Raw genomic sequence first — 10824 nt, forward strand, 5'->3', positions numbered from 1 at the left:
TGCTTTACCACTGTGCCACCTAGCTGCCCCTAGGTTTTGTTAACAGAAGCATAGGGTCCTGAATAACTATCCACTTTGTTTTATATAACTGTGGGTGTTCCCCAAGACGTTCCTGGGCCTCCTCTCTCCATGCTACCTTTCATGGTCACCTAATTATTAACAATAACTAGTATCTATATAGCATTTACTTTATGTCTGACACTGTGCTAAGAATTTTACAAATACCTCATTTGATCTTCACAACCACCCTGGTTGATAGGTGCTATTATTTTCTCCATTTTACAGTTGAGGAAATAAGGAAAAAAGTTGGTTCCTCATAGATTTAATCTATTCAGATGACTCCCAGATCTATATATCCTGAAAATCCCAGCATCTCCCCTGAGCTTCAGTCCTGTATCATCATCAATTGTATATTGGACATTTCAAGCCAAATATTCTGGAGGCATTACAATTTTTTTAAATTTTAAATCAAACTGAACTAAATTAAAATCTAATTAAATTTAAAATTTCCAAAACAGAACTTACCTTTTTTCCCCCTAAATACACCCATTCTTCAAACATTTCCATTTCTATTGAAGACTCTACCATTCTTACAATCTCCCAGGTTCATAACCTTTGCATTTTCCTTGATTTTTCATTGTCCCTTGCTTCAGATATCCAATCAGTTGCCATTTCTACTTCTTCACCATCTCCTGCAGTTGACTCTTTCTCTCTACTTACACAGTTCATGTCCTGTCCTCTTCCCTGAAGTATTTCAGTGACCTCTTAATATCCTCCTGATCTCGTCTCCCCACTCTAGTCCATCCTGCACATTGCTAACTTAGTGATTTTTCTTAAATGCAGATCTATTTGTGTCCCTCCCCTACACAGTAAACTCCGGTGACTCACTATGGCTTCCCGTAGTAGTAGTAGTAGTAGTAGTAGTAGTAGTAGTAGTAGTAGTAGTAGGCTTCCACCAGTCACGAACAACCATGGCTTCCCGTATAAGATGTAAATTGTTTAAATTTTTTTTTGGGGGGGGGGGTTGGTGAGGCAATTGGAGTTAAGTGACTTGTCCAGGGTCTCACAGCTAGTAAGTGTTAAGTGTCTGAGGCCGGATTTGAACTCAGGTACTCCTGACTCCAGGTTCAGTGTTCTATCCACTGCGCCACCTAGATGCCCCTAAATTGTTTAATTTGTAAAGCCCTTCATAACTTGACTACAATTTGCCTTTCCAGCTGCACTGTACATTATTTCACTTTCCACAGCCAAACTGGCCTCTATACCTCGAACATGAGGTATAGAGAATTCATTATCTCATTTTTGCTTTTTAGAATTACCCTCTTCCTTGAAGATGCACTTCCAGCATCCCACAGATGAAACTTTTCCCATGACGTCCCTCTTAAACCACTTTGTATTTAACTTTGGTATTTATTCTGTATTTACTTACATATGTACTTGTTAAGAATATAAGTTCCTTAAAAGTAGGGATTGTTTCATTTCTTTATATTTTGTACCCCCACCCCCTCCTAGCACAGTGCCTGGCACAATAAATACTTGTTGATGGACTGACTGATTGCTATATTTGTCCATAGTCTGACCACATCTAGAGTATTATGTTCAGTTTGTGGTATCACATTTCAGGAAGGACATTTTCAAGTTTTAGACTGCTCAAAGAATAATCTAGATGGGGAGGGTGCAAATCGTGACATGCTAAGATTAGTTGGGGGAACCATAGATGTTTAGGGTGGAGAAGACAATGGCTTTGAAAAGAGGTGGATATAACTGTCTCCAGGAATTTGAGGTATTCTGATGAAGAAGCAGGCTTGCTCTTTTACCATAGTTCAAGGGCAGAACCAAGAAAGCACTTGATCTGGAGTCAGATGAGGTGGGGTACAGAATCTGTCTCTGATACTGTGTTACCTTGGACAAATGACTTAAGCTCCCTGAGCCTCAGTGTCCTCATCTATAAAATGAGATTATTGGACTAGATAGACCACCTTGGATAGGCCTTCCCAGCTTTTGATTATGAGCTTATGAAACTTCTGAGAGTTAGGTTTTTAATTCAATATATTTTTTAAAAAAATTCTTCACAAATAGAGCTGTCCCAGAATGGAATTGTTAACACTGATAGGAAATGAGTTCCCAATCACTGGAGTTTTTCTAGAAATGACTAGATGACCACACCTCAGAAATCTTGTAAAAGGCATTTCCTGCTCACATACATGTTGGATTTAGTAGCTTCTGACATGTCTTCTAGCTTGGATATTCTATGATTCTACAGAATTGAATTATAAATTTAGTGGACCTTGAAGCATGGTAATTTTCTTTCTTTTTTTTAGTAATTTTCTAAATGTATTAATTTTTTGTTATGTTTTAAGCTCTCAACTATCTCCCTCCTGCCTCCCTACCCGTTGCTAATATATGTGTGTTTATTATACACATGTATGTGCATATATGTATACATTTTATATATCTGTAAAACCAGACTATATTATATATGTGTATGTGTATATATAATATACAATGTGTGTATGTAAAACCATACTATATGTAAAACCTCTGTGTGTATGTGTAAAATCATGCTATGCATATTTATATTGGAACTGGATAGCATCTATCTTCATAAGTCCTTTGTAGTTGACTTGAATATTTATAATATGTAGAATAACTTAGTCATTCACAGTTATTTGTTGAACAGTATTGCTCTTACTGTATACAATGTTCTCTTGGTTTTGCTCATTTCACTATGCATTATTTCATGCAAGTGCTTCTGTGTTTTTCTAAAATCAACCTGCTTATTACTTACAGCACATTAGTATTCCATCACAATCATATACCATACCTTGTTAAGCCATTCCCCAACTGATGGGTATTCCCTCAATTTCCAGTTCTTTGCCACCACAAAGAGAACTGTTATAAATATATTAAAACATATAGGGTATCTTCTTCTTCCCTGATCACCTTGGGATCAGCTACAATTTTATAACTCTATGGGTATAATTCCAGGTTGCTTTCCAAAATGGTTGGATCAGTTCACAGTTCCACCGACAGTGTATTAGTGTCCCAATTTTTTCCACATCCCTTCCAACATTTGCCATTTTCCCTTTCTATCATTTTATCTAATCTAATAGGTATGAGATGATATCTCAGAGATGTTTAAATTTGCAACTCTCTAATAATGATTCAGAACATTTTTTTCATGTTTCTATATATGTTTGATTTCTTCATCCAAAAAAACTATCATTTCATATCCTTTGACCATTTATCAATTGGGGAATGACAAACATAAATTTGACAAAGTTCTCTATATATTTGAGATATAAGTCCTTTGTCTGAGAAACAATCTACATCCCCCCTCCCCCAAAATTTTCTTCTCTCCTTCTAATCTTGGCTACATTGGTTTTATGTATACAAAACTTTTAATGTTAATGTAGTCAGAATTATCCATTTTATATCTCACAGTGCTCTCTTTTGTTTATTAGAAATTCTTCTATCCATAAGTCTGATAGGTAACATGTTCCATGTTCTTCTAAGTTACTTATGATATCTCCCTTTTTGGCTAGGTCATATATCCATTTTGACCTTATCTTGGTAAATGGTGTAAAATGTTGACCTCTACCTAGTTTCTACCAGACTTTTTTCCAGTTTTCTCAACAATTTTTACCAAATAGTGAATTCTTATCCCAAAAGCTTAAATCTTCACATTTGTCAAACACAAGGTTACTATAATAATTTACTACTGTGTATGTTATGTCTGCTCTGTTCCACTGATTCACTTTTCTGTTTCTTATCCAGTACTAGGTAGTTTTGATAATTACTGCCTTAGACACAGTTTAAAATCTGGTACTGCTAAATCTCCTTCTTTTGCTTTATTGTTTCATTAATTCCTTTGATATTCTTGACTTTTTGTTCCTTTAAATGAATTTTGTAATTTCTTCTGGCTCAATAAATTTTTTTGTAAGTAATTTAATTGGGATGGCAATGAATAAGTAGATTAGTTGAGGTATAATTGTTATTTTTATTATATTGACTTTGCCCATACATGAACAATTAATATTTCTCCAATTATTTAAATCTGACTTTATTTGTATAAAATGTGTTTTATAGCTATGTTTATGTAGTTCTTGGGTTTGTCTTGGCAGATATACTCCCAGGTGTTTTATGCTGTCTATGTTTTTTGTTTGTTTGTTTTTGTGAGGCAGTTGGGGTTAAGTGACTTTGCCCAGGGTCACACAGCTAGTAAGTGTCAAGTGTCTGAGGCAAGATTTGAACTTAGGTCCTCCTGACTCCAGAGCCAGTGCTCTATTCATTGTGCCACCTAGCTGTCCCTGTCTATGGTTATTTTAAATGGGTTATCTCTTACTATCTCTTCTTGAAGGGTTTTGTTGGTATTATATAGAAATGCTGATGATTTATATGAGTTTGTTATACGTCCTCCTACTTTGCTAAAATTATTGTTTAAACTAGCTTTTTAGTTAAATCTCTAGGATCCTCCAACTGTATCATCATATCACCTGCAAAAAGAGATAGTTTTATTACCTCATTGTCCCTTCTGATTTTCCTTCAATTTCTTTTTCTTCTCTTACTAATGCTAACATTTCTAATAGAAAATCCAATAATATTGGTGATTAATGGGCATCCTTATTTCACTCTTGACTTTATTGGAAGGGCTTCTAGCTTATTCCTATTACAAATAATGCTTGCTAATTGTTTTAGGTAGATGCTTCTTATCATTTTAAGGAAAAAGCCATTTAAACCAGTGCTTTCAAGTGTTTTTAATAATGAGTATTTTGTCAAAAGCTTTTTCTGCGTATGTTGACATAATCATATGACTTTTTGTTACTTTTGTTATTGATATAATTAATTTTGTTAATAGTTTTTCTTCTGTTAGACCATCCCCATATTCCTAGTATAAATCCGACTTGGTCATAATGTATAATCTTTGTGATAAATTGTTGTAGTCTCCTGGATAGTATTTAGGATTTTTGCATTCATATATATTCATTAGTGAAACTGGCCTTTAATTTTCTTTCTTTTTTTCTTCCTGGTTTAGGTATCAGCATCATATTTGTTTCCTAAACGGGGTTTGGGAGACTCCTTTTTTGCCTGTTATTCCAAATAATTTATTTAATATTGGAATTGGTTGGTCTTTAAATGTTTTTTAGAATTCACTTATGAATCCATCTGGTCCTGATGCTTTTTTTTCCTTGGAAAACTAATTTGTGGACTATTCAATTTATTTTTCTAAAATAGATTTATTTAGATATACTATTTCTTCTATTAATCTAGGCAGTTTATATTTTTGTAGAAATTCTTTTTCACTTAAATTATTAAATTTATTGGCATGTAATTGGGCAAAATAACTCCTAATGCTTTGGTTTCATGCCCATTATTGTTATATGTACCCTTTACATTTTTTATACTAGTGAGTTAGTATTTTCTCTCTTTTTAAAAATCATATTCACTGGTTTATTTATTTTATTGGTTTTTTTCTTAAAACCAACTCCTAATTTTTATTATTTCAATGATTTCCTTACATTCAATTTTATTAATCTCACCTTTAATTTTTAGGATTTCCAATTTGACATTTAATTGGGGATTTTTCAATTTGTTCTTTTTCTAGTTTTTTAAAATTACATACCCAATTCATTGACCTGCTGTTTCTCTGTTTTGTTGATATAAGCATTTAGAGATATAGATTTTCCTCTGATTACTGTTTTTTCTGTATCTCATAGGTTTTGGTATGTTGTTTCATTATTATTATTTTCTTTAATAAAATTATGTATTGTTTCAGTGACTTGTTCTTTAAACCAGTCATTCTTTAAGATTAGGTTATTTAGTCTCTAATTTTTAATGTTTCTATGGTTCCTTGTTAAATATAATTTTTATTGCATTATGATCTAAAAAAGATGCATTTAATATTTCTGCTTTCCTGCATTTAACTATAAAATTTTTAATGCCCTAACCTATGGTCACTTATGTTCTATTCCCATCCAATTCTCTCCAGATATCTATCATATCTAGCTTATCTAAGATTCAATTAATCTTCTTGACTTTTTTCTTATTTATTTTTTGGTTAGATTTATCTGGTTATGAGAGGGGAAGGTTGAAGTCCCCTATTATTATAGTTTTGGTATCCATTTCCACCTGTAATTCATTTAGCTTTTCCTTTAAAAATGTGGATGCCAAGGGGACAGCTAGGTGGCACAGTGGACAAAGTAGTGTCCCTGGATTCAGGAGGACCTGAGTTCAAATACGACCTCAGACACTTGACACTTACTAGCTGTGTGACCCTGGGAAAGTCACTTAACCCTCATTGTTGGACACCCCCTCCCCAATGTGGATGCTATAGCATTTGGTGAATATGGATTTAGTATTGATGTTACTTCATTATCTATGATATATTTTTAACATAATGTGGTTTTCCCTCTTTATCTCTTTTAATTGAATCTATTTTAGCTTTAACTCTGAGATCATGATTGCCACCCCTACTTTTTTTGCATCAGCTGAAGCATAATAAAATTCTACTCCAACCCTTTATTTTTACTCTATGTGTATCTCTCATTTTAAATGTGTTTCTTTTAAAAAATATATTGTTGGATTCTGGGTTTTTTTTAAATCCATTCTGTTATCTGTTTCTGTTTTATGGATGAGTTTATCCCATTCACATTCAAAGCTGTACAAAACAATCTTTTTGACTAGTGAGTCATTAAATTTCCCTAGAACCAAAGTTAGTTTCTCTAATTCTAGTGGAAGATCAGTCGCAGTCTTGATTAATGTAGAAATTCCTGCTGAACCTCTACAGGTTCCTGTTGTCTAATCAAATTCTTTAGAAGGGAGGCTGGTAGAAAAGCACTAAGCTGCCTAGTCTTCTTATAGCCAATAACATTTTTGCAACCAGCATGCTGTACACTTTTTTTCTGACTACTTTTATCAACAAGACCATTGTTAGTCAAGGTAGTGCATTTAAGATGATGCTTCTTTTCTATAAATCTGATTTAAAAAAAAACCCAACACTTGATTGATGTTTCAAGAGAAACATCATAGGACAAATTTAAGGGAAAAGGAGCAGTAACTGTACAAACAGTGGAGCATGTGTCTGGGTAACGAGCATAAGCTGGCTCCTCAAAGTCAGATAATGAGGTGGACAGCCACTCTGTATTCCTTTCAGAATGGGGGGCTTCCATGGCTGGAGGTGAGTTTTGGTGGGGCTATTTCTGGGTGGGCTGAAGAAAAGCTCCTGTTAGTAGACAGCATCCTTAGAGAGAAGAAAGAATAGTAATCAGTGTTCATAATCAAATTTTGATACCAACTTTGAGGTCAGTTTGGAGGTCCATGTATACAGTAGTTAATACACATTCCAAAAATAATGTGCAGGATAGTTAAAAGCCCATCTGAGAATAATTCCACTACCTGGAAACAGTAGTTATCCAAGGAAGCCAAGATGAAGGGTCCCACTATCAGGGGTTACATGAGTTTCATGGACTATTTGTTGACTGTAGTTCAAAATTCTTTGAAGCTTATGAACGTTTGTGATAATGTCAAGCAAATGGTTAATGTAGGAATATGATGGATTAATAATGGTGCTGGAGTGGGGGGGGGGGTAGAGCCAAGATGGCAGAGAAAAGGCAGCAGCTCTCTTGAGCTCTCCCAAATTCCCCTGCAAACAACTTCAAAATAATGGCTCAAAATGAATTATGGAGTGGCAGAACCAACAAAAGGATGGGGTGAAACAATTTCCCAGCCCAAAACAACTTAGAAAGTCAGCAGGAAAGGTCTGTCTCACTGGGGTCAGAGTGGAACATAGTCCAGTGCAGGCAATGACCTGGCAAACCAGCAGCAGGCCTTGAGGACAAATGAATCATCAGTGGCTTCTGGAGCTCTTGCTACACAGATGGTTGGGGAGGAAGGGGTGACAGATAACAGTCACAGGAAGATTACAGAAGTCCCTTTGCCAGCACTAGGTGCAGGACTCTTGCATTGCCGATACTCAGATCTGGGTCACAGGCCTAGGTTACTGTCCCAGGGCAATAAGAAACTCTAACACATCAGAGCTTACAGTTGCAGTGGAGTGGGGACCCTGGTCACAGTTCCAGGGTGGAAAAGAATGCTTGCTCACAGACCAAAGCACAGGCTAGGAGAGTAGTAAACACACTTCTCTTTAGATCATACCACCTTGGAAGAACTGAAAACTTACAGAACCCCAGAAATAGCTCTAAAAACAGTAGAATGAAAACCTGAAGCTTGGACAGCACCCCCCCCAAAAGGAGCAAATCCAACCTCAGATGCTTATTAGCTGTGGCAAAGACAGGGGGACAGGAGATGAGGTACAGTGTGAGAACCAGAGAGAAGGCACATTTGGTTGGAAGGGAAGGAATGTACCATAAGGTGGGAAAGATAGATAGGGAATAAAGCATATCTCTGTATATGTGGTGTACATGCATAGAGTATAGCTCTCTGAGGGTAGGGTTTATTTAACTTTTTAAACTTTTTTTGTTGTCCTATTTCTGATGGCCCAGACCTGGCACATGGTAGACAATTCATTGAAATGTTTATTGATTGACTGGCTGCTATTATGTTTTATAGGCAATTGATATGCCATGTTTCTGCACATGACCTATGTATTTGATTACCTCATACAACTCTTACATGTTCCATGTGTCATTTATTACAAGAGGCTTGTATCTTTGGTTTTATATATACAACACTGTCATTTATGCTATGATTGTGTCCAGTGAATTATAGTTATTTTGTGTAAGCTATATGTAATTCTAATGTAAAAGATAACAATTAATGCATACATGGGCTTGCATTGTTTTAACATCTGCTAAGGAGACTAACTGTCTGAACTATATGATTGAGTTTTCTATTAATTTATAAAATTATTTAATATGCTAAGTTCTGTATGTTGTACTAGATATATTGGTGGATCCCAGTATGAGTTTCATAGACTACAAATTCTGCTCTGGGGGAGAATGTAAGGCATCACTTAGCATAGTCCCTGGCATGCTGGCATGGGTGTTTGATAAATGCTTGTTGACTTGATTTGATATAATTTTCCCTTTATTATTCCCCCAAATCTTTCTAATTCTGAGTCCAGAAAGTATAGCAGTATGAGCTGCAAAATGTTTCTTCTTTAAAGAAACTGCTCTGTCATCCACTGCATCCCGGGCCATGGCCAGTCATCTTGACTCTTGTCCTTGCCACTGGACTTTGATGACTGGAAGAGAGAGTGAGGCTAATGACTTTTTGCAACTCTGCCTCACTTAAATCCAATTCACACACAAGTAATGTTATTAGTCCTCTTTGAAAATGGATGAACAACAATTACTTTATTTATAAACTATGGAATTATAAACTATGTTTTGGGGGTTTTTTTTGAGGGGCAATGGGGTTGTGACTTGCCCAGGGTCACACACAGCTAGTAAGTGTCAAGTGTCTGAGGCTGGATTTGAACTCAGGTCCTCTTGAATCCAGGGCTGGTGCTCTATCCACTGTGCCACCTAGCTGCCCCTATAAACTATATTTTAAAGCTAGACTGTGTACATGAATGCTTCAACTTCTAGCTGAATGCTTCCAGTCATTACCTGTTTTTGTCAGACTTACTTTATTAAATAGAAATGACTCCATAATTAGTACACTACTTGTTTACAGTGGTACTAAAGTACTTACAAAATAATTTTTCTCTTAAGTAGGCTGAACAATACTCCATCAGTTTTGTTTATTATTACACAACCAATGTGCCTAACAAATCCTTTCTCTGTTGTTCGACCTGATAATTTAGTCTGATTTGACTAAAGTTTTCATGACCTCAAATTCAACATCAATGGGGGCTGAGTCAATAAGATTTTTGTGTATATCAGTATGTTTTAAAGTTAATGCAGTGCTTTTCCCATTTTCCCTTATTACAAGCTTTTTGCTTCTGTGACCTAAAAGCATTTTCTGTCATGCATACAATATGACATGAACTAGCCTGAACATCAACCCTAGAAAACCTCACATTCTGGAAGCCTTGCATTATTTACAAGAACACTTGACACTTTTGGATGTGAAGGCAACTGAAAGGGATAAGGCAAATGCCACTGGAGAGGAAGGATAAATGAGGCCACCTATTATATTTTGCATTTGCTGCATCTGTTTGGCTGAGGGCACTTCCAGAAATATAAATCTGAGAGAGCATGAAGCAATCCCAGCAGTCAGTGGAAAGGTCAGAGTGGGGGAAGGGAGGGAAAGAGTCCATTGAAATAGGGACTTTTTCAAAGCACAAAGGTTCAGAGAAAAAGGAATCTTTCTTGTCAGGCAATCAATTCACCCAAGCAGATTTCACTTAAGTGGGCAAGTGATGAAATGTGGCCCAAGGCATCCCTTTCAGGGAATGCTGAGGGCTGGGGAATGGAGATATAAGGTTCATGTGGTGTGAGAATTCAAAAATATGACATACTTTGAAAATTACTGATTTCTTTTGTTTTTATAGCACCATCACATATGAAAACATTTCATTTCGTCTTCTAACCAGTTAGCCATTTGTTGTCACAAAGAACAAAAAAGAAAAAAAAAGATATTAACTGAGTTTGACATTATATAAATGAACCATGCCCTTAATCCTCCAGCCTCTGCCTAGATGAGACAGAAATGGTTTTTCTCATCTTTTCTGAGACTAAACTTAATCATTGTAATTACTCAATGTTCAGTTTCATTCTTTAATATAGGCTCTTTCAATTTACATTGTTATAGTCATTTGGGCATGTTGTTTCCTAGTTTTTATTCTACACATTTTAAAGACTCCTTTATACCTCTAAGCTCACTTTGTTCAATTTAATTCACCAGTGTTTGTTTTTCCAC

Source organism: Dromiciops gliroides, chromosome 3 (assembly GCF_019393635.1).
Source record: "Dromiciops gliroides isolate mDroGli1 chromosome 3, mDroGli1.pri, whole genome shotgun sequence".
Lineage (NCBI taxonomy): Eukaryota > Metazoa > Chordata > Mammalia > Microbiotheria > Microbiotheriidae > Dromiciops > Dromiciops gliroides.